The sequence below is a fragment of the Triticum dicoccoides genome, chromosome 3A (genome assembly GCF_002162155.2).
Source record: "Triticum dicoccoides isolate Atlit2015 ecotype Zavitan chromosome 3A, WEW_v2.0, whole genome shotgun sequence".
In the NCBI taxonomy this organism is placed as follows: Eukaryota; Viridiplantae; Streptophyta; class Magnoliopsida; order Poales; family Poaceae; genus Triticum; species Triticum dicoccoides.
In genome coordinates, this window is record NC_041384.1 from 9,410,626 (window position 1) to 9,435,870 (window position 25,245).

General features: G+C 48.4%; 2 pseudogenes; one reads left to right on the top strand and one right to left on the bottom strand.

Annotated features, from left to right (window-relative positions):
• Positions 1-10,991: 10,991 nt before the first annotated feature.
• On the bottom strand, positions 10,992-12,609 carry LOC119270917 (annotated as a pseudogene).
• A 7,201-nt stretch (positions 12,610-19,810) lies between these two features.
• On the top strand, positions 19,811-19,949 carry LOC119273837 (annotated as a pseudogene).
• Positions 19,950-25,245: the final 5,296 nt, after the last annotated feature.

Here is a 25,245-nt window from a genome sequence, read left to right on the forward strand (position 1 = left end):
TCTCTCTCTCAGGCAAATTCGTTTGTTCGTTATGCAAAACATTTTTTGAAAAACAACCTCCCATTTATCCATCATCCTGTCAAGGCCGCACAAAGAATACTACAAGTAAAAATCACATCCAGATTCGTAGACCATCTAGCGACAACTACAAGCACTATAGCGAGCCGAAGGCACACCACCGTCATCGCCCTCCCACACCGAAGCCGGGCAAACCTTGTTGTGGTAGACAGTCGGGAAGTGACCATGATAAGGCACAATAAGATCAGCGCACCAGAACAGCAAACACCGTCCATGAAGAGAGGCGCAGATCAGAAGCATCCAACCTGAAAGACACCCGAACACAGACGAACGAAAACTGAATCCAGGTGGATCCACCGAAGACAAACACCGACCAAATCCTGCGAGTTTTGCCGAAAACACACCTTCAAACACCCTTCGATGGTGCTTGACGCATCGCCAGCATGGGAGTTAGGAAGGAAAACCCTAATTTCAATTTTAGGAAGCCACCACGGTGTCGTCTTCCTGACCAGGACACAAAACCTAAACAAACACCGGAAAATGAAGCACGTGCCCTCCCTCCCACCGAGATCCACTGCGCTTCCATAACCCCAAGGCCACAACATACAAAGCCAATCTGTGGAAATCCTACTCGCTCTCACGCGTGAGATGCATATATGTTTTGATCCAATTTTTTGCATTTGAATACAAAATGGACCGAGGATCACACAAATTAAAGCTGGGTCCCCTCACAAAATTAAAAATAAAGCTTGGTTAATTAGAAAAACCAGGCAAAAATCAAGATAAACGGCCACAGATGCTTGCTAAACAAGGAACATCTAGCATATACTTATATGTATCGATGCGATATGTCAAGAAAGAGAGGGTCAGAGCATATGAGGGCCCTGAAAAATTCTGCCTTATCAACACATGTACGCCTCGTCGCTCGTCCACCCAGCGCCTCCTCAGCCGTGCCCGCCGTGTCCTCGACCGCGTGCTGCACTCGCTACCCGTCACGCACCACCACCACCACCACGTGTGGCCTCTCCTCCTTCGCCTCTCCGCATGCATGGCCGCCAACTCCAGTTCGACCCCGACCACGCCGAGGATTTTACACATTTGGTCTATGCCCCTCATCTTTTGGACAGGGCTCACCTATACTGACACATGCGTCGTCCCTGGCCAAGCTCACGCACACAAGTTCCACGTAAACCACAATTGTGTGACCGTGTCGAGTACTCCTTTCGCATTGTGCAATAAACTAGCACATGCATGCGCTCATGAGGGGTGGGAGGGGGGAGCGCAACATCATGCTTCAGCCTCCTTGGGTGTCACTTTAGTTACGAAAGATAAAATGTTGAGAGGAAAAAGGCTTGTATATGTGATCTACCTAGGGTCACACGTTTAACGAAGTTTGGTATGGGGCTCGAGATTTTTCATTATGTCTCGTGTTTTAGACACAACGAAAGTTAAACTAGCAAGTTGAATAATCATGCTTGATGATAAAACGGGTAGCTAACGGTTTGCAACGACAACCCTAGCAGCCACCATAAAATTGCAAAAAAGATTAGGGGCATTTAACTTGTTTTTGGAGGACTTACATGCGATGTGTTATGGTCTTCGTCATTGTCGGTGTCAAAACCGGCGGATCTCGGGTAGGGGGTCCCGAACTGTGCGTCTAGGCTGGATGGTAACAGGAGGCAGGGGACACGAAGTTTTACCCAGGTTCGGGCCCTCTCGATGGAGGTAAAACCCTACGTCCTGCTTGATTAATATGGATGATATGGGTAGTACAAGAGTTGATCTACCACGAGATCAGAGAGGCTAAATCCTATAAGCTAGCCTATGGTATGATTGTTGATGTGTATGTTGTCCTACGGACTAAAACCCTCCGGTTTATATAGACACCGGATAGGGTTAGGGTTACATAGAGTCGGTTACAATGGTAGGAGATCTGAATATCCGTATCGCCAAGCTTGCCTTCCACGCCATGGAAAGTCCCTTCCGGACACGGGACGAAGTCTTCAATCTTGTATCTTCATAGTCCTGGAGTCCGGCTGAAGGTATAGTCCGGCCATCCGGACACCCCCTAATCCAGGACTCCCTCAGTAGCCCCTAAACCAGACTTCAATGACGACGAGTCCGGCGCGCGAATTGTCTTCAGCATTGCAAGGCGGATTCCTCCTCCAAGTACTTCACAGAAGATTTTGAACGCAAAAGTAGTGTCCGGCTCTGCAAAATAAGTTTCCACATATTGCCATAGAGAGAATAATATTTACACAAATCTAATCTGCTGACGCACTCCATAGTGTGACATCACCCCACGGCCAAGCTTTTATTCAAACCGTTTTACTGTCCCATCTCAGCGCGTTATGCGAGGCGGTTTCCTTGGCACGTCTTGTTAAAGCAGAGATCGTGTCCCCTTATTCCGGAAATCTCATCAATACGGGTGTGGGTAACCCAACCGCTTCTAGGACTCCTAGATTATAGGCAAGTCCAAACAGACACGGAGAGGACGCTTGATATTCACCCTCTTTATAAAGGGGACAAGGCTTTTATTTTTCCTTCCCGTGCTCAATCAAATCCTTCCCCCACCTCGAGCTCAAACGCCCAAAGTTCAGGTCAGGTGCTCCGAACCTTCAGTCATGTCCGGATCTAGCTTTTAAGGCCAATGGGTGACTTCCTCCGTCACGGAAGAGGACATCAAAAAGTTGAGGGAGGCCAGATACCTGACCGCCGAGATTTTGCATCGGCTGCCTCCTCGAGGGCAGGCCGTTCCCACCCCCGAACCCAACGAGAACGTCGTGTTCGTCTCCCACTTCCTCCGAGATCTAGGCCTTGCTCTGGATCCTTTTGTCAGGGGTTTGATGTTTTATTACGGGCTAGACATCCGTGATCTAGCTCTGGACTCCTTTCTTCATATCACGACATTTATTCTCGTGTGCGAGGCCTTCCTCCGGGTTACCCCTCACTTTGGCCTCTGGCTCAAGACCTTTGAAGTGAAGCCGAAGATGATTGAAGGGCAACATGCAGCGTGTGGAGGTGCCTCAATACGCAGGATGACGGGAGCCCCGTGGCCCAAAGGTTCCATCCCAGAGGTGTCTGAATTGTGGCAATGGGAGTGGTTCTATATTACGGCTCCTAGAAGTGCCAAGTGGGCGGCCGCCCCTGTTTTCCGCTCGGGCCCTCCATCACAACTGATGTCATGGATCAGTAGATGTCTGAGCTGGGGGCCCGCCAAGGACGTGCCCATACTGCAAAGCCGCATCCAAGATCTCTTCAATGGAGATTTTAGTTTGGTTGCGGTAATACAAGTTATGCTGGTTCGTCAAGTCCAGCCTTGCAAACGCCGGCCTCTTCGCCTATGGGAGTTCAATCCCGAGGGACCGCGTGTCATTCAAGATTTTCTCGGCCTGACGCACGAGGAGATGTACAAGTCATTCTTCGGACCTCAGGTGGAGTGTCCGGAAATCACCGAGGATGTGGGCCTGAGTAGTAACCGCGCCGCCGAACAGGTAAGATATCCTCCAGCCGAACATACTATCTCTCTTTTGTTACGAAGGTTTTTTTTTTTTGAGAGTTCGCTTTTTGACCAGGACTGGCTAACAAAGCCGAAGTTGATTCGGTGTTCGGCCCCCCTCCCTGAGGGTTTGGAAAACCCGGTATTGGAAAAGATGCTCCAGACCGCACCTTGCCCGGAGCCCTTGAAGGAAGATACTGTGGAGGATAATGCGGGCGGACGCGGACCCCCAATGCTGCCCATTCTAACCGACGGAGCGAGCGTCTCCATGAAGGAAGACGACCTGAAGAGGAAAAGGACTGCGCCCGGGGATTCGGAAGCCGAAGCTTCCAAACGGGAGAAAAAGTCTCCCACAGAGGGTCCTTCCTTGGGGGGCATTGTTGCCGCACAAAGTCCGCGGGGGGATCAATTCTCCCGTGAGTCATAAGTGACTCGAAATACTTTAATAGTACAAATATGCCATCCTTTTCTTCTGAGAAGATAACCACCGCATATATTTTTGCAGTTCGGGCCTTAGCCCCTCTCAAATGAGCTCGTCTTCGGGGGATCTTCTTCCAGAGATGATGGAGAGCGAAACGCCTCCTCCACTCCGGAAGCGAGCGACCCTGAAGTGTCGTCGCGGAGGGCCTCTCCGAGTCCGATGAGGCCAGAAGATAATCCCATTGACCCCCGAAGCTCCCAGTGTCCGGCTCCCGAAGAGAGCAGACAAAAGAGTTCGGCACCGTCTAGTGTGCGATCAGATGTTCTGAGGGAATTGGTGGGGCGAGCGGCCATCTCAGATGAACATCGTGTGCTGATGAATACGATGATGGAGAGAATATTGTCCAGCGAAAGCGGATTGCATGAAGCTTTTATGAGTCTACTGACAGGCTTTGAGGTACGTAAAAGAATGTATGATAGTCCTGCACATACTAGGTGTGCCCTGTGTAGATAATAGCCCCTGAGACTCTGGTTGTCGTCGAAAACAACGACGAACAGAGGATCATATTCCCAGGTAATAACCATACTGCCTCTATGTGCAGGTGATGGAAGCTCCGGTGGCTAGTCGGACTAGCGAGTTTGCCCATTTAGAACGGCAGTTGGATGCGGCGGACGCCGACATCAAGCTTGTTAACAAAAGGCTTGACGAGGCACAGGGTGAGTGTCCTTATCTGATAAACGCCATAATAGGGAGAGCAGTATGATGCCAGCATCTTTAATACGTTGTGACTGCAGATGGAGCTGCCACTGTTGAAGCCTTGCGCGCAGAACTTGCTCGAGCCAAGGAACACGCGAGGTTGGGTAATGCGGCTGCTTTGAAGGCGGCCGAAGAGTTTCAAGCCGAGAAGGCCACACATGGCGAGAGCCGAGACAAGATGGCCAAGATGGCCAAAGAATTAAAAGCCGCCGCCGACCGTTGCCGGGTTCTTGAAAAGGAAAACCAGGCGAAGGCATTAGACCTTGAGAAGGCTGATGCGACGAGAAAATACCACCGCTCTGCTATGAGGGCAAAGAAAGAGGAGCTGCGGGAAGTCGGGGATATTGTAGCTGGGAAATAATTTATGTTGCAGAGGAGGTTCAGAGATCCACGGTATGCCCCTCTGGATCGGCTGTGGAGTTCGGAGGATGTGTATATGGATTTGGCGGCGAGCGCTGCCGATGCGGCCAAGTACTTCCAGGGTCAGACGGACCGTGAAGTAGATCAGCTGTTTTGGAGACAATTCCATTCTCCCGAGCGTCCGCTGTCATTAACTGACCAATTAGCCGAATGGGACGAACTAAATAGGTTGTCCAGACTCTCCATGAGGTCTGTTGTGGATCAGTTATGGCCGGAAGGGTCAAAACCGAACAGCTATTTCAGCTTGGTGCAGCAGTTACTTGATGTGGTGCCACGCATTGGTGCAATGAAGAGGTCGGCGTGCATAGAGGGCGCACGGATGGCCTTTGCCTGTGTCAAGGCATACTGGGCGGAGATGGATGCTACCAATGTTGCAGCGCGGGATTCGGCCATAGGCCGAAAGGCTGCTAAGCACTACTTTGAAGAAGTTCTTGAGGGTGCCCGTTTGGTAGAGGCCCAGTGTTCAAAAAAATATTATGTTTGAGTGATATGTAATCTCATTGTAAGCGAAATGCTTTTATAGAGTTTGATAAGGCTATTTTTATACTTTTGCCTGAAAGTAATATGATGCCTCCTGGGCGGCCGTTTTTGTATACGTGTGTATAACCTGAAAGATTGCAGTCGTCGGCTTCAACCCCCACGCATATAATGCGGAGGTGCTAGCAAAAACACGCATTCACACTTAACCCAACGTCTTGGTCCTATTAAGGAGGTGATAGCGGAGCGAGCGAGGCAACCGGACTATAATGCTTTAACACTTTCACTTAGCCATAGGAGTTTGACAGTGAAGCTACTAGATATCCCCTGGTGGCTCCGTACTCTCCCGATCTTGGGGTGCATACATGCCTGGCCGGAAAACGGCCCTTCGTTTAGGCGGAGGAATTCTAGCATTCTCATAGGTCATCGAGTGGTTGACCAGTCTCACGCTATATCATGACAGTCTGTTTTCGGCTTTCTCTACTGAGGTGCTCGTCCGGATGAACCAGGGCACAATCGCAGTAGTTCTCCTGGTGCTACCTTAGCCGGTAAAGCGGAACGTAAGGCACAAAACACAGGAGCCGGGCAAACCCAACATTTGACCAAAGACAATGATTCGGAGCTGATGCATATAGGGCCAAACTCGCGACGCCGAAACACTCCCTAGGGTATTCGGTCTTTGTGGTATAAACCGGGCCTAAATAATGGCCTTTGTAAGAAGCCCCTTGTGTCCAGGTACGTGCATTGTTCTGGCGTGGCCACATACCAAGACGTCAGCATCCTTCACAACGGTGGATATGTATCAACAAGAGACAGTAAAAAAGGTTTACGCAGGGTCTTAATCTAAAAAGAATCCTTTGAGCGGGTCCCTGCTGGCTGCACGTCTGCGCCTGTGTCTCCGTTGTGCCGTATCCTGGACGGGTGTAGCACGATGATCGTCTGTAAAAGAGAGGAAGTTAAGTGAGAAAGTTGTCGTGCGAAAAGGTGGTTTTTAAAGAAACCATGTATAATTGAAGATGATAAGAAATTGCCACTTGTCTGCGCGCGTTGAGCCCCTTGTATTGACAAATAGGGGTGTGGTCACTTATTCGGTGTAAATAGCGGCGCCGGACTCGATCGCTGGTCCGGACGCCTTTAATGTTCGGCTGCCAAGGCAGCCTCACTCTCTTCGGCGCGCAGAGAGCGCTTGATATCTCCGTGCACTGTAATGATGCCACGTGGATCGGGCATCTTGAGTGTGAGGGAGGCGTAGTGTGCAAAAGCTTTGCGTCCGAGCAGTGCTTGATAGCCACTTTGAAACGGAGCAATGTGGAAAGCTCACGACGGAAGTTATCGGGGGAGCCGAATGTAACATGTAATGAGAGGGAGCCCGTACAACGGGCCCCTGAGCCTGGCGTTACTCCTTTAAAGGTAGTATTGCTATGGCGAATTTGTGTTGGGTCTAACCCCATCCCGCGGATTGTATCCTGATATATTAGGTTTAGGCTACTGCCGCCGTCCATCAAGACTCGTGTGAAGTGATATCCGGCAATTACTGGGTCTAATACCAGGGCCGCCCATCCTGCGTGTCGGATACTTGCTGAGTAATCACGATGGTCGAAAGTGATCGTTTGAGACGACCAGTGGCAGGACTTCGCAGTGATAGGCACTTGGGTATATGTTCCTGAGAGCACCGCATTGTTTCTTCCCTTGATCACGTGTAACACGTTTACTGTTTTGACTTCTGGTGGGAATTTCTTTTGCTCCGCCGCGTCTTGTTTGGGAGGCTCGTCCTCGTCTGCACTTGGTGTATCCTCCCCCTTGGATACGGCGTTGAGCTTGCCGGACTGCTTGAAGACCCAACATTGTCTGTGGGTATGATTAGCGGGTTTACCAGGGGTACTATGGATCTGACATACTTGGTCTAGAATTTTGTTGAGGCTGGACAGTTCATCCCTGGTGCCTTTAGGGGGTGGCTTTTGACCTGGCCGAGAGCCTTTGAATCTGGCATTTACTGCCATGCCCTTCATGCTGTCTTCTTTAGTCCGGCGCTTGTTATTGCTATTGCGCCGTGATTTCCTGTTTCCATCTCTAACTTCAGATGTACTGGGGTCGCTGGTGCTGCATCTGGCTAGCCAGCTGTCCTCACCCGCGCAAAAGCGGGTCATGAGGTTTGTTAATGCGGCCATCGTTCTCGGCTTATTTTGGCCGAGGTGTCTGGCGAGCCATTCGTCACGGACGCTATACTTGAAAGCTGCCAAGGCTTCGGCGTCCAGACAGTCGACAATCTGGTTCTTTTTAGTAAGAAACCTGTTCGAAAGCTTTCGGGTTGACTCTCCGGGCTGTTGAGTTATATGACTCAAATCGTCCGTATCCGGAGTTCGGACATAAGTCCCTTGAAAATTTGCCCGAAAGGCGTCTTCGAGCTCTTCCCAACTTCCAATGGAGCTTTCGGGGAGGCCTTTGAGCTAGTGACGAGCTGGCCCTTTGAGCTTGAGGGGTAGGTACTTGATGGCGTGGAGATCATCTCCTCGAGCCATATGGATGTGAAGGATGTAGTCCTCAATCCAGACCCCAGGATCTGTTGTTCCGTCGTATGCCTCTATGTTTACGGGCTTGAATCCCTCTGGAAATTCATGGTCCAGCACCTCATCGGTGAAACATAGGGGGTGTGCAGCACCCCTGTAGCTGGGTGTACCACGTTGTTCGAGTGTTTGTTGTGTTGCATTGTATGCTCGGGCGCGCTTGCGTGGTCCATAGATGGATCTTGTTGCGCCGTCCTTTGGGTGCGAGCCCTTGCATGGGTCACGTATTGTATTGTGAGCGGCGTTGTATGCTGCTCTGTGTTGGTAGAGGGGTTGTCTATCCGACCAGGTGGCTGCTTTGATATTTGGTTGTGGGGGGTCTGAGGCCTCCTCATCGAATTCGGGTAGCAGCTTCCGCTTTGGGTAGCTCTTGGAGGGGCGATTGGCGTCATACCTCGCTGCTGTGTTGAGTATTTTGCTCCATCTAATGTGGAGTGTGTCTTGCGCAGCCTTGAGCCTTTGCTTCTGCTTTTTCAGACTCCTCGCGGTGGCAACAAGCCTTTTACGGGCAGTCTGCTGCTCCGGGTGTCTGTCCGGTGCTATGTCGTCCAGACCATTATCCTTGATAGGATTTGTTTGTTCGGTTTGATTATCCGGATTACCGTTGTCCGACAGCGGTTCGCCCTGCTCCAACGCTGGGTCTGTGTGATCGCTATTTCTGTCGAGGCGGGATTTGGGGCGGCGCTTGCATCGCCGCTTTGACTGCTTTTCGAGGGAACAAGCCTTCGGTGCGTCCTTTCGCTCCTCGTCGTCATCTTTTGGCGCATCCACCGTGTATACGTCATATGACGGGGTGGCGTTCCAAGGCCCAGTAGGCGCTGGTTCTTCCTCGTCTCCTTCATCGGCGTCCATACCGTCGATGTCTTCGGAGTCGAAGTCGAGCATATCGGTTAAATCATCGACAGTGGCTACAAAATGGGTGGTGGGTGGGCTTTGAATTTCTTCATCGTCCGAATCCCAACCTCGTTGGCCACAGTCCGGCCAGGGCTCTCCTGATAAAGAGAAAGACTTCAGTGACTTCAGAATATCGCCAAAAGGCGAGTGCTGAAATATGTCCGCGGCAGTGAACTCCATGATTGGCGCCCAATCGGATTCGATAGGCCGAGGCGCGGAGGGTTCGGAGTCCGGAAAAGAGTCCGGCTCCTTGGAGTCATGAGTCTCGCGGAGTGCGGGGCTGGTGTTCGGCTCAATCGCCGTTGGGATCGCAGCCCCCGAGGTGGCGTCCAATCGCCCATCCTCGATCGGCGCAGTTGGCTCCGAGTTAGGGACCGGAGCCGATGCGGGTGCGGCCTCCAAGGCATTGTTCGGCGGCAGATCTAGATCATGCTCGTCGGGACAGTGCGGCGCGCTCGGCAGTGGCTCGAATCCGTCGAAGATCAAGTCCCCACGGATGTCAGCCGTGTAGTTAAAACTTCCGAATCTGACCTGACGGCCAGGGGCGTAGCTTTCGATCTGCTCCAGATGGCCAAGTGAATTGGCCCGCAGTGCGAAGCCGCCGAAGACCAAGATCTGTCCGGGGAGGAAGGTCTCACCCTGGACTGCATCGCTGTTGAAGATCGTAGGGGCCATCGGGCCTGACGACGACGGCATAGAGGAACTCTCAATAAAAGCACCAATGTCGGTGTCAAAACCGGCGGATCTCGGGTAGGGGGTTCCGAACTGTGCGTCTAGACCAGATGGTAACAGGAGGCAGGGGACACGAAGTTTTACCCAGGTTCGGGCCCTCTCGATGGAGGTAAAACCCTACGTCCTGCTTGATTAATATTGATGATATGGATAGTACAAGAGTTGATCTACCACAAGATCAGAGAGGCTAAACCCTAGAAGCTAGCTTATGGTATGATTGTTGATGTGTATGTTGTCCTACGGACTAAAACCCTCCGGTTTATATAGACACCGGATAGGGTTAGGGTTATATAGAGTCGGTTACAATGGTAGGAGATCTGAATATCCGTATCGCCAAGCTTGCCTTCCACGCCAAGGAAAGTCCCTTCCGGACACGGGACGAAGTCTTCAATCTTGTATCTTCATAGTCCTGGAGTCCGGCTGAAGGTATAGTCCGGCCATCCGGACACCCCCTAATACAGGACTCCCTCAGTCATGGGAATGGGTTTGTATGAGATGCGATATGTTGCAATTATTATTTTACATAGCATGTGTTTTATGGTAGCATGATGGCAAGAGCCATTTAATTGTCATTTCTTCAACCTGCATGTCAAATTTCATGTAATGCATTCATTTTAGTAGCTATAGAGATAGTTATAGTTGTACTAATTGCAAAGACGTTGAAGATGATTATCATGCATTGGTGGACCTTGATGTTATGTTGTAGGCGAAGAAGAGGTGTTCTCGGTCAAAGGTGTTGGAGCAAGAGGACACGACAATACCATATCACATAAATATAATGAATTGTATCTGATGTTAATCATTTTTATGCACCCTCTTTGATGCATGGTAGTATCATGTCGCGTCATTTTCTTATTATTTTTTCCAGTGGGTTCAAAGAAGTTTTAGCAACGTATCTATACTGTTCTCCTCATATTTTTTTTCCACATGATTTTTGAAGAAGACTTTAAAGATTACACAAAGGATTTTTTAAGATAAGTGGTGAATATGCAAGAAGCTTTCTATGATGGATTGTTTAAAAAATAAGCATTGTACAAGAGGAGTGTTAGAAATAGATTAGGGTTAATATAATCGGTAATTGCTTGCTTGCCCGTGAGTTGTTTGTGTTCAGTGCCAACGGACACGTCCCTGCGTGGATGCAACACATCTGCCTCTCTATGTAACCAACGCCTCTCCAATATGTATACAAAGCCAATCATCAATGAAATCATTAAGCATTTAACCATTACTCCTACTTTTCATTCTTCACAAAATCGATGGGAGGTGAAAGAAATCGCGGAGAATTAAATGGATATTTAAAAGATACGGAGACATTCTTGTAGTCTCACTAATTCTCAGTCAAATTAATTGCTGCGTATGGTCTGGAGCGCCCTGTGGAGGTTGGCCACGACATCAGACATGGCCAGCCGGTTGTGCCCGCGCGGGCACAGGCAGCGGCTCGCCGTGTATGCCACGAGATCCAGCGCCTCCATCTGACGCGGCGTCGGCTGCAGCGCCGAGTGGCCATCCAGCACCTCCCGCAGCTTTCCCTCCTGTACGCTCGGGAGCACGGAGTCGACGAGGAGGCCGAGCGTGACGCCGTAGATGTCCGGTGGCCTCCCCGTCAGCGCCTCCAGCACCACCACCCCGAAGCTGTACACATCGCTCGCCCACGCGGTGCGTGCCGCTGTACTCCGGTTCTATGTAACCCGGCGTGCCGACGACCTCCTCGACGAGCTGGCCGCCGTGCTCCTCCACACCCGCCGCTTGAAACACCGCTGAGCCGAAGCCGGACAGGCGCGGCGTCCAGTTGGCGCCGTCCAGGAGGATGTTGGACGAGCTGACGTTGCGATGGATGACCAGCGGATCGGCGCCGCGGTGCAGGTAGTGGATGGCCCGGGCCACGCCCAGCAGCACCTCCACGCGCGTCTCCCAGGACGTCGTCACCGGCGACGAGCTAGGCCCACAGCCGAAATGCTGAAGGTGGTCTCTAAGCGTGCCTTTGCCCATATGCTCGTACACCAGCATGCGGTAATCCTGCTCCGCGCACCAGCCGACGAGGCGGACGATGTGGTCGTGCCGGAGACCGGAAAGGATGTTGCTCTCCGCCATGAACGCGTCCTCCACGCCCTGCCGCCTGTGCTTTTCCAGCACCTTCACGGCCACCTCCGTGCCGTGGTGGAAGTGGAACTGGAACTGGAGACGGCCCTTGTATACCCTCCCCGAGCTGCCTCTGCCGAGCTCGACGGAAAAGCTGGTCGCGGCTGCAATCTCCGCCCACGTGAGCGCCCTGGGGTTATCGCTGGAGATCGAGCTTACCTGCGACTGCTGCGACACCACCATCAGCGTCTGCAGGGGGGCAGAGCTGGAGCCTGGCCACGGCGCCATGGCTATTGTGGCAGTCGGTACGCCGATGCGATTGGGATGAAGGACGTGGTTGGAGTGTCGCCGGGCCATGAAGCTGTTTAGGCTGAGGTTGAGGATGACTATGTCGGACGTAATCCTGTTGTTGACTTGATTGAAGCAATCGGCGTGGCGGCGGGATCCGAAGAAGTGGCTGGCGGCGCCCCGGTTCTGGCAGGCGATGACCATGCGGTGCGCCTCCTCAAGCGTGTTGTTCAGCACCTTGAGCGGCGGCGCCATCTCCTGGTCCCGCGGCAGGTTAGACAGCACCCATTCGACCGTGGACACGCGGCAGGCGAGGTGCTCACACTCCAGCCTGTTCTGGCGTACCGTGTCCACCGCCCGGATGATCATGGCGACGAGCCCGATGGCCTGCCCGATGAGCTGTGTCACCGCCGCCGCATCCCCCACCCCCGCCAACGCCATGATACTCAACTCACTGTACTCTGTAGTGTACTACGTGCGGTACCAAGTGCACGTTTCCCAAGGAGTAGACTGGAGGTAGCCTTTTTATCAGCGCGCGCGAGGGCGAAGCAACGCGGAAGGCCGTGGCCAGTGGGCACTAGCCTCCGCGCCATGCCTTCGTCCGTCGCTCCCTCTCTGCACCATGTCGGCGATGACCGGAGGAATTGTCAAAGTCAAGCTCGTGTGACAAGCCGTGCATCAACCCGCCCACATGCACGAGTTGCAAGCCCTTCTCTCTGCATAAAACCACAACCATAGAGCGGTTTCAAACTTTTGGTCCACGGTTTGAATGTTTCTTCTTTTTTTCTCTCTCGCATCAAATCGTTATATTCTTTTTGAACACAGTACATACGCAAGGGGCTCATATACACGCGCATACACTCACCCCTATGAGCCGGCATATCGTCTTGAAATAGGCACCTCGTCGACGGGAACGTCTCCTCCCACTGAATGCGCATCGCTGGAAATCCTAAAATAAATTCAGGAATAAATGCGAGCACCAGGATTTGAAACCTGGTGGGCTGGGATACCACACTCCCTCAACAAATCGTTATATTAGTTCATTATAAGCAAAGAACTTCTGATCTAGTTTTAAATATTTTTATTATGTTTAAGATTAATCGAGATTACCATCATGACAAACTTATTGGCACGACAAGTCGCATACAACATACTAGGAACATGTAGCATATAGGCATATGGATCAGTGGCACATTGAGAGAGAGAGAGAGAGAGAGAGACTGAGAGAGAGAGAGCGCATAAGCGGATCTCCAACTCTGGCCCGTAAATTTCCTCCTGCATTCATCCACGTATAGGGGGAACAGTCCGCAGACATGGATGCGGGAGCCGGCAATCCAACGCTACCCGCATACAATTGATTCCAGATATGAACAAACCAGACAAAATTCATGAAAACCGGCTGTATTTCATATAAACCGGACAAAATTCATGGAAATTGGCTGGATTTGATATAAACCAAACAAAATTGTGCATGAAAAATATCAAAATTCTGATACAGCACACATTATTTTAGTTTGATAATAAGCCATGAAAAATATCAACCAGTATTTAATATGACCAGGTAGTTTAGAAAATCTTAGTTTCAAGTCTAAACCCTGGACAACATGAAAAGAAGTAACGAATGTGCAATTGTGCATGCATTGACCCGATGGAATTCAAGCTTTGCCAGTCTGTTTACATGGAAAACTACCACAAAAAAGGAATTACAAAAAATATAAAAGTTCAACGGTGGCCAAGCCGTTGAAACCGCTGAGTGGTTGTGGTTTATGCAGAGGGAGTGAGAGGGATGGATTGGTACGATGAGCTTGACTTGGCCGACTACTTGGGTTGGGTCATGAGTCATCCGGCAACCAGTTCAGCGTACTCAAGGGAGTGAGGAACCAAGTCGCCTCGCGAGAGCTACAGCTCCCGGCTTTCCCAGAATTTCAACAAACGCCTCGAGTTCACACGCCGGGCTTGAGTAAGATTCTAGTACGAGCGAAGGATCCTCTGAACGTTTCTCCCCTGAAAATTACACCCATTACCTTCACGAATGCCTTGATTTCCACGATTACCGATGACGCTGTGTAGACGTAGACTCGGGTGGTGATCGTGGGGCATGCGGTTGGGACCTCCTATGAGATCTCCTAATCGGCGCTTTAAGCGCATTTAAGTGAGCTGCTAATAGAAAGACCACGTGATTTCTCATATAACTGCTTCGTTCGTTAATTGTTTCTGTGTTCCTTCTTTCGCTGACTGTTTCGACGTTTCCGGAGAACCGTCGATCAGTCGTTGTTTCGTTCAGTCTCTCCTTACCTTCTGTTTCATTCGTTATGTTTTCTTTTATTTCTCTAATTCCTTCAAATACGTTCCTGGTTCTTTGTTCCGTTCAGTAGTGTGTTTGGTGTTTCCTTGTTTTTAGTTTTCTTATAAAGCAGTTTTAACAAGCGCCCCAGGGCCGCGTTGGGGTACCTAGGACAGGACATGCCATAATTTCACAAGAGCCCAAGGAATCAAACAACCACATCATCATCAGTAGATAAAATCAAAGCTAAATATTTAGAGAAAAGGCCATAAGAGGCTGCTTTATAAGGAAGCAAAGATTTAGGCTGGCTAAACCATTACCCTTAAATATCACATAGCCAAAACAGACCAACCACTAGCCTGAAGATCAACCAAGCACCAACTACAACCAGCATACACATTGCCCGTTAGATCGACAAGGGAAACACTCCAGCACACGCTGCACAACACACCAAGAGAGAGAAACCAAGAATCATCTAACTATTATATTAGAATCATGGAGAAGAACTCACATGACTAAACTTGAGGGCTAAATCCACTAACTGTTATACCAGAATCATCTCGAGAAGCTCAAGTGTTTGCATCGAAGACCATCAACACAACCCAGAATACAAGAAATTGCCATGGAATTAAATGTACCAGCACACATAGAAGAAGAGAAAGAAAAGGATTTGGACCAACCGAGTGGCTTACCTACGCAAGAAGTGGTCACTGGAGTTGACAGAGGAGGCCTGGGGGAGTAACAGAGGCAAATGTGCGCAGTATTATCGAGCGTTTGACAGTAGGATCACTTTAATTATGAAGAGTATTATTTTATAATAATTGTGGGACCTCCTATCTGCCGTATTCTGCGATAGAATGTCGGGGCTTCCCACAGGGCAGTCCTCCGACTGGCCCGGCCCACGCGCCAGCTACGAGCAGTGTACACATCAGAACAATGAGAAGTGAAAGTTAAGTTTTAAACTCACGATCCTGCTATTGTAGCCACATGTTCTTTTTAGTGGTTTGTAGCCACAGGTAGCTAGCCACTGCGGCTGATTAATGTTCCGGATGAATAGGCAGCACGAATACTTTAGAACTTGCTACCTTGGCACGTCAAACTTTTTTCTCATTTCTTCAGTATTTTATAAAAAACTTCAGAGGGTTTTTCACAAACACACATGAGTTTTGAAAAAATGTGGATAGTTCTTGAATTTTAACCAAATTTCAAACCAAAACAAGTTTTGAAATTCTGAGCAAAATTTACAAAATTGGATCATTTATTAAAATTCCGACCAATTTTGATATACACGAACCAGTTTTTAAAAATTATGAACAATTTTTTAGTTTCCAAATAAAACTGAAAAACATATTTTATTTCAAAATTATGAACAAATCTTGCAAGATGGGAACATTTTTTAAAGATTCCGAATAATTTTTGAAAATAATAAAAAGGTTTCGAAAACACAATATGAACAAATTTTCAAATAAGGAACATTTTTTACATTTGCGATCACATCTTGAGAAATGGAACTCTTTTAAAATTTCAAACAATTTTTGGAAAAATATGAACAATTTTTAAATTTGTTACAAAAAATCAAAAAGGGAACATGTTTGAAATTTGTGAACAAATATTTAGAACAAGCACATTTTATAATTTTTGAACAAATGTTGAAGAAAGAGATATTTTTATGGAAAATGTTAACATGCTCACTCTTACCCCCTCTTTTTACATGTGAGATAAGAAGATAAGAGTTAATCAGACCACTAATTAATGAGATCAACGGCCCAGATCTATTATATACTCTTACCTCTGATGTGGAAAGAGGGGGTAAGAGGGAGGATGCTAAAACTGCTCTTTTTTATAAATTGCAAAAAAATGAGAAACCCAGACAATATTCAAAAACCACAAACAATTTCTGAAACTCCAAACATTATTTTTCAAATTAGTGAACATTTTTTAAAATTGTGAACATAATTTGAAAAACAGGAACAAATTTCTGAATTCAAAACAATGTTTCAAAATTCCAAACATTTCCTGTAGAAAGTAAAATGAACTTGAAAACTGAAAAGAAAAGAAAAAACAAAAAGACCTATAATCAGTAACAAAAAAACGTCCCAAAACTGGTGCAAACTATCCCTCCGTAAACTAATATAAAAGTGTTTAGATCTCTACTTTAGTGACCTATAAACGCTTTTATATTATTTTACAGAGAGAGTAACTGGTTAAATGGGTGGATCCAATTGCTTCGCTAGTGCCCATGCCTGTTCGACGGGACGACAATTTGCCGCAACACGTGGCAAATAGGGATTTCTAGTAGTGGTGGCTAGTGAGCACGTGGATTCAGTGATCGTACCACTTACTCTACGTACTATTCAGGCCCTACACACTATATATAGCTTGTTGTAGCCAGCGTGAACGTTTCAAGGGCGTGGCATCCGAAACGTTCAATCGGCGTATCTGCAAACCGTGAAAATGGACAAAAATGACCCTTATCTGAAACTTCAACACAAAATGGCCCCAATCTAGAAATATTTCACGAAATGGCCCCATTTACATGACGTCCGGGCCGGGGCGCCATGCTACATGTCGCTATCATGGCGCCCTATCCCGGGGCGTCATGCTCTCTACCATGGCACCCTAGTTGCGGGCGTCATGCAAAAAAGAGCCATTTCGTGAAATTTTTTAGATTGGGGTCATTTTATGTTTCACCGTATCTGCTACGAAGATATGCCGATCAGTTGCACGTTGCAATCTTTCAAGCCTAAACGATACGTGTATTAGGGCATGTACATTAGTTTAGATGGCTACTGTCTATACCAACCATCTACGTCATCTACAGACATGAGTAAAAACGCTCTTTACAATGTATCGTCTTTTTGCTGTCTATAGCCCTCTAAAATTACGACGTTAGAGTGAAATTTATTCCAATGATCCACCTCCATCAGCCACTACTCCAGAAGCGGTGATGCATCCCGGGAAGAAAGTGTGTATTGGGGAATCGCAGCTCTCAAAGCCGGACCGCCGCCGTCGCTGAAGATCGAGGAGCATGTACACACACGTATGTTAATCTAATCAGTTCCTCCCTGGACCTGTGCATAGACGTTTAGCTAGCTGATCCTTGATCGATTATTTTGGTCGCTGCAGCTCATTCGTTCGTGACGTCTATCGATCCCAGCAGTCCGGCGGCTCCCAACCGTGTAGGTCTAGTTGGGGTACGTAGCGACGGAGAAAAGCAAAACATGTTCGGTGGATTAGATTTGTCGAGGACGTGATTTGACGGTTCAGCTGGGGAAAAGGAAAACTATAGACACCCAGCCGTACAATGGCAAAGTGCCTGTCGATAACTAGCGAAATTTCAGGGCTATCGACCGTCTCCCGAATTGCAGACGCCCTTTTTCTCTCTCCTCATTTTCTCCCCTCCACCTAGACAAATATCCTACATGGCATGTGTTACAGACGGTTGACTGGACACCGTTGTACATGCCCATAGGGCATGGCCAATGCATAGCCGTAGGGTGATGCCTCACATGTCATGTAGGATCGGATAGCAGAAAATGTAGGTTCGGATGGAGAAGCGGGATCCTCTTCAGGAGGTGGGTGCTTGGAGAAAAAAAGTATGGTCCGGTGCATAAAGTTGGAAAAATTGAAGTGGAGAAGAGGGTTGCATGTGTAGTGAGAGTCGCTTTCTATTCTTTGACGAGGCTCACTAGTAGTAGCTTGCATTGAAAGAAAAAAACAACACATATGTCTTAAATTACTTTTTGTCATGAGGCATCTGGATCCATATGTCACCATTGTATATGTCCTTAAATGTCACAGAATTACTGAAACAATCAGAGTGGCGCATCAGAAGCGTGGTAGACCCATAAGCACAGTTCTCAGGATCTAAACCTGGCTCTACTAATTTTTTAATTTGCCTTTTTTTATTTCTGTTGGCCCATTGTATTTTTGCGTACAGTAGGCTTCCATTTTCTGTTGGTTCCATTTCTGTTTTCCATGGTTGTCAGGCCCATTTTCTTGGATCTCCTACTGACCCTATCAATTTCTAACAGGGCTTCGGATTTTTTGCTACGCCCATCAGTTTTCAGTTTTTGTCTAATTTTCTCTCCCTCTATGTGATATACTCCTTAGACTATAGCAGCGTACTTACAACAATCTGAGGCAAGGCTAGCATTCAGTTCAAGGGGTTACCAGTTATGTATCAAACAGTGATGATGTGAGGCATATTACGGAGATGGAACCTCTCCAGTGTGTGTGAACTAGCCATGAGGTCAATTTAAAACATTTCAGCTCCCAACGGCAAATGCTTGAAAACAAAAGGTCCACGAAATCAAAAGAGAAAAACGACCTCCGCTGTTCATTTGGTAGAAGCTGATTGTGTCCATTATAGGTCTCGGCCTCGGTTTCAGTGTCCAACTCGAAAGAGTTGAAAGAGCTGAACTACAAGCTCGACCAGCAGAGAAGGACATGTACCTGCTCAAGAAGCAGATGGAGAAATCCCAAGGTAAATATCGAAAGGTTTCAGCATCCTGGAATTGTATTTTAACTATGACATGGCAGTTGTGAGCTATAATTCATATGTCAATGTACGTGCAGCTTCCTCCTCGGGGCTCGAAAAGCTCCGGTCCGAGCTGCAAATAGCTCGGTGTTAGAATATCTGTATGTATATACGGTGTGTATAAACCGTATATACAATAGGGATAGAGTTTGGCGTGCGTGTTGTAATCCTGGTTCGTTAGGTTGTTGTGATCGATCCTTATCCCTGTATAGATTACTTGGGGATCAATCCACGACCTAACTACCAAATCTTGTAACCCTCAGCTATATAAACACGCAACGCGTCCCTGCTAGGCATACGCTTAATAACAATTTTACATGGTATTCAGAGCCTACCTCCTTTAAAGCACATCCTCGCAAGCATGTCTTCCTCGAGCTCTGCCGCCGCCACCACAACCACGCTCATCCCGATCGCTGACAGGCTTCACCGCTCCAGCTTCCTTGTATGGCGTGCGCAAGCTCTGGCGGCCATTCGCGGCGCGCAGCTCATCTCCTACCTTGACCCAGATCGGCAGGAGCCAGAACCCAAGCTTACCGATAAGGACGGCAAGCCCACCGATGTGCCGAACCCAGCATATGAGACTGCCAAGGCCCAGGACTCCCAGGTTTTGAGCTTTCTCTTTAGTTCCGTCTCACCTCCTGTGATGGTTCAGGTCGCGCACTGTACCTCGGCAGCAGCAGCATGGACTGCGATTAGGGAGATGTTCATCTCCCAAACTCAAGCACAAGTCGTGAACACAAGGCTTGCCTTGTCCATGACCAAGAAGGGCAACTCCACAATTGCAGAATATATCGGGCGCATGAAGGCGCTCGGTGATGAGATGGCCTCAGCCGGGAAACCTCTCGGCGACGACGACATGGTCTCCTACATCCTCGCGGGGCTTGACTACGACTACATGTCGTTTGTCTCCTCGATCTGTGCCAGAACCGATCCCATCAAGGTCAGCGAGCTCTACTCCCAGCTTATCAGCTTCGAAAACAGACTTGCCATGTTCGAGGGCGGCAACTCGTCCTCCCACTCCTCTGCCAATGCTGCTACTCGCGGCCGTGGCGGACCTGGTCGTGGCGGCGGCCGTGGCGGTGGCCGCAACGGAGGAGGCCGCAATGGAGGCGGCCGGGGCAACGGCGGTGGTGGCCGCGGCCAAGGCCGTGGTGGCCGTGGCAATGGAGGAGGCTACAACGACCTCCCAGAAGTCTTCTGCCAGATCTTCTCCAAGCCCAACCACACCGCCATGGAGTGCTATCGTCGTTTCGACATCGCCTTCACCAAGGACAAATCTGCAAGCGCCGTCACCATCTCCTCTTCATATGGCGTCGACACCAACTGGTACGTCGACACTGGAGCTACAGAACACATCACCGGCGAACTGGACAAGCTGACGACGAGGGAGAAGTACACCGGCCATGACCAAGTGAACATGCCAAACGGTGCAGGTATGAAAATCAGCCATATTGGTCAAGCCTATATTCGTACTCCTACTCGCAATCTTCATCTCAAAAACGTCTTGCATGTACCACACGCCACCAAAAACTTGATATCTGCTCACCGCTTCTCTCGTGACAATCAAACTTTCCTTGAAACTCATCTGTATTTCTTTTTTATTAAGGACAAGGAAACAAAGAAAACTCTTCTTCACGGCAGATGTAGGGGTGGCCTCTATCCCCTCTCATCATCAGCAGCTCCTTTGAGTGCGGGCATGCAAGCTTTTGGCGTCACCAAGATTTCTCCATCAAGATGGCACAATCGATTAGGTCATCCAGCGTCAACAATCGTTCAGCATGTCCTTAGGAAGAATAAAATTCCGTTTTCAAGTAGTGAGTTGAATAAAGAGGGAGTGTGTGATGCTTGCCAAATGGGCAAGAGCCATCAACTCCCCTATCCAAATTCCAATAGTGTTTCGAATGCTCCTTTAGAGCTAGTTTTTTCTGATGTATGGGGGCCTGCCCGTGATTTCATTAATAAAAAAAAACTATTATGTCAGCTTTATTGACGATTTCAGCAAGTTTACCTGGATTTATATTCTTAAGCATAAGTCCGAAGTCTTTAAAGTGTTTCATGAATATCAAGCACTTGTTGAAAGACTGTTTGATCGTAAAATTATCACCATGCAAACCGACTGGGGTGGTGAATATGAACGATTAAATTCCTTTTTTCGTCAAATAGGCATCATACACCATGTTTCATGCCCTCACGCCCATCAACAAAATGGGTCTGCCGAAAGAAAGCATCGTCACATTGTTGACATTGGCCTTTCACTTTTGGCTCATGCTTCAATGCCCTTGAAATTCTGGGATGAAACGTTCATAGCTGCCACATACCTCATCAATCGAACTCCTAGCAAAGTCATCAACCTTGAAACTCCTCTAGAAAGATTGTTTCATGAACAACCAAACTACCATGCTCTCCGTACTTTTGGTTGTGCCTGTTGGCCAAATCTTTGACCCTGTAATGCTAGGAAACTTGAATTTCGATCCAAACAGTGTGTATTTCTTGGATATAGTAATCTTCATAAAGGGTTTAAGTGCCTTGACGTTGCTGCTGGACGAGTTTATATCTCTCGGGACATTGTTTCTGATGAAACAATGTTCCCTTTTGCCTCCTTAAATCCAAATGCCGGAGCCCTCCTCAGATCTGAAGTTCTCCTTCTTTCTGAAAATACTACTTCTGATCATGGGGGCGAGTGTATGGCTGATCCATCGGTTGATTTTCATGCAATAAATCCTGCTATAAATTTTGGTGGAAATCCTGTTGTTGGCCATGATTTTATGCAGCAAGAGACAGGCACAGAACACGAAAATGATTCAGGAGCTGGCGGCGGAGATCCCGATGACGATCTGTCCTCTGCCGCGCCAGATAACGAGGTCAGCGGCACCGCTCCTGGAGGCGACAGCGCGCCGCCCAATCGCACACTCGCATCAGGGCCCACATACGGCAGCGGGCCAGCGCACTCAGCCACAGGAGGGCCCAGCGGTGGTACGGCGGCCTCCCCAAACCGCCAGATGGCGCGGCCCTCTCCACACACTAGTGGGCCAACGGAGGAGAACCAGGTGGCCCAACGGGCGCCACGGGCTGAAACCGAGGCGCAGAGAATCTGCGTTGGATCAGGCGCGCCCGTCTCAGCCACAGCTGCCCCCGACAGCATCCGTCTTGGATCCAGCGAGCCTGGTGCGTCTGCTGCAGGATCCGGTGTGGCTGCAGCGTCCTCTCCGGGATTTTCTGTGCAGCGCGCAAATACAACAGTTTCTATTGTACCACGGCGCACAAGATCTCAACACGGTATTGCAAAACCAAAAATACGTACAGATGGTACGGTCAGGTATGACAAGGGTAAGTTTGCTGGACTTGCAGTTTCTGGCGAACCGAACAACCTGCATGATGCTCTTGAAAGTAAAAATTGAAAAATGCTATGGATGAAGAATATGCTCTTGTTAGAAATAAAACTTGGCATTTAGTTCCTCCTGCTAGAGGTAGAAATATCATTGACTGCAAATGGGTTTATAGAATTAAAAGAAAAGCTAGTGGAGAAATAGACAGATACAAGCCTAGTTGCTAAAGGATTTAAACAAAGATATGGCATAGATTATGAGGACACCTTTAGTCCAGTTGTGAAGGCAGCTACTGTCAGACTTGTTCTATCTATTGCAGTGTCAAACAATTGGAGTCTTCGTCAATTGGATGTGCAGAATGCGTTTCTTCATGGCGTTCTGAAGAAGGAAGTATACATGAGGCAACCTCCTGGATATGAAGTCAAAGGAAAGCATAATTATGTGTGTAAACTTGATAAGGCTTTGTATGGTTTGAAACAGGCACCTAGAGCATGGTACTCCAGGTTGAGTGAGAAACTACAAAGACTTGGTTTCAAACCTTCAAAAGCTGACACTTCACTTTTCTTCTATAAAAAGGGAAGAATCACTATTTTCATGCTAGTCTATGTTGATGACATTATTGTGGCTAGCTCTTCACAGGAAGCAACTTTGGCATTGCTTGAAGATCTCAAGAAGGATTTTGCCTTGAAGGATCTTGGTGACCTGCACTACTTCTTGGGAATAGAAGTGAAGAAGGTTGATAATGGCATACTCTTGACTCAAGAAAAATATGTAGCAGAAATGCTAAAGCGAGCAGGTATGATGAATTGTAAGGTTGCAAACATGCCTCTCTCAACTTCGAAAACACTCTCAAAGGAAAATGGTGAACCATTGGGAACCGAAGATTCTACGAATTATAGAAGTGTAGTAGGTGCATTGCAATATTTGACACTGACAAGACCTGACATACCTTTTCCTGTGAATAAAGTATGCCAATTCCTGCACTCTCCTACACTCCAACACTGGACTGCAGTTAAAAGGATTCTTAGATATCTCAGAGGTACTATGAGTAGTGGACTGAAATTTACAAAGTCAACCTCAACACTGGTAAGTGCCTTTTCTGATGCGGATTGGGCAGGCTGTCCAGATGACAGGAGATCAACTGGTGGGTTTGTTGTTTTCTTTGGACCCAATCTAATTTCTTGGAGTGCACGCAAGCAAGCTACTGTCTCAAGATCTAGCACAGAAGCTGAATATAAAAGCCTTGGCCAATGCCACAGCTGAATTGATATGGGTTCAAGCAGTACTAAATGAACTTGGCATGAATTCCTCTCCAGTTGCTCGATTATGGTGTGACAATATTGGAGCTACATATCTTTCAGCAAATCCTGTGTTCCATGCAAGAACAAAACACATTGAGGTTGACTATCACTTCGTGCGTGAAAGAGTAGCCAAGAGATTACTTGATATTCGTTTCATTCCCACTAATGATCAAGTTGCCGATGGTTTTACCAAAGCCTTATCATGGCGCAAGTTGGAAGACTTCAAAGGCAATCTCAACTTAGTAAAGTTATGATTGAGGGGGAGTGTTAGAATATCTGTACGTATATACGGTGTGTATAAACCGTATATACAATAGGGATAGAGTTTGGCGTGCGTGTTGTAATCCTGGTTCGTTAGGTTGTTGTGATCGATCCTTATCCCTGTATAGATTACTTGGGGATCAATCCACGACCTAACTACCAAATCTTGTAACCCTCATCTATGGCTATATAAACACGCAACGCGTCCCTGCTAGGCATACGCTTAACAACAATTTTACACTCGGCAGGAAGGCGAGCAGCAGAAGGGGGTGGCGGAGATCAAGGAAGACCTCAAGGGGCTTTACGCTCAGCCTGATACCCTTCAGAAAGAGAAGAACAAGCTGGCCTTCGAGCTCACAACGGCGAGCACGGCCTGTAAGGAGGCCACGACCCAGGCCCGGGCGGATCTCGATGTGCTCTAAAAGGTGAAGCAGATCACCGCTAGTAAGCCATACCTGCTTCGCTGCGTTTCTGGTGACAGCCGATTTGCTCATGCCTCTTACGCAAGTCTGACGTTCTTCAGGGGCCTTTGGAGACCTACCGCGGAGTGTCTCGGGTGCCGGCTCCTACTTCGCTGCTCATCCAGATGCGTCTGAGGAGACGGCCTTCTCGGCCCAATTCCAAGCGCCTGAGCACCTGCCGCTATTGAATAACCAGATGAAGCAGCTGGCGGAGCTGTACCGTGCGGCCCGGCCAGCGATGCAAGACCTCTGCATCAACCCCTGGCCTGCCGAGCCGATGCTAACCAGCTTCTTCGGCCTGGTGAGCATACTTCGAGAGGCCAGCTCCCATTTTCTAGTTGACATGCATGATACTAGCTACTATTATATTTTAACCGGCCTAAGTGTCTCAACTTTGTACGAAGTTAAGAAAGAGGTAAGATATAAGACAAGATTTGATTACATGATACATTGTGTCCACTATATTTTTCCAGGCCTCATTTTTATAGTAGATCCTTATTTATGTCACCTATAACCTCATACATGCTGTAAAAACTTCCATAGCAAGGCATGGAGGCATGGACTATCTTCTTGCTGAGCGTCACATGCAACTTTCTTGCGTAAGAAAATAAGATAATGCCCAAAACGGCAAAACATATTACATGTAGCGTCAATGCTAGATAACATTTGACGGCGAGCTTATTTCTTCAGTTCCTCAGCTCCACAGCAGGCAGCGTCGTCTTTTCACGTTTGGTTTGCTGATCCGCGGCCGCGGCTCGGTCTTGCGCGGTTGCCACCACCGGCGTTGGCGGCTGAGGAGCGGCGGGGCCGCACCATGGGCACCCCGCGTGGACCGGCCGGCCGCCCTGCGGCGACGGAGGCCCATAACGGTAGTATAGTACACACCACCTGCATCGGCCGAAAACCAAACGTACGTATAGTTAG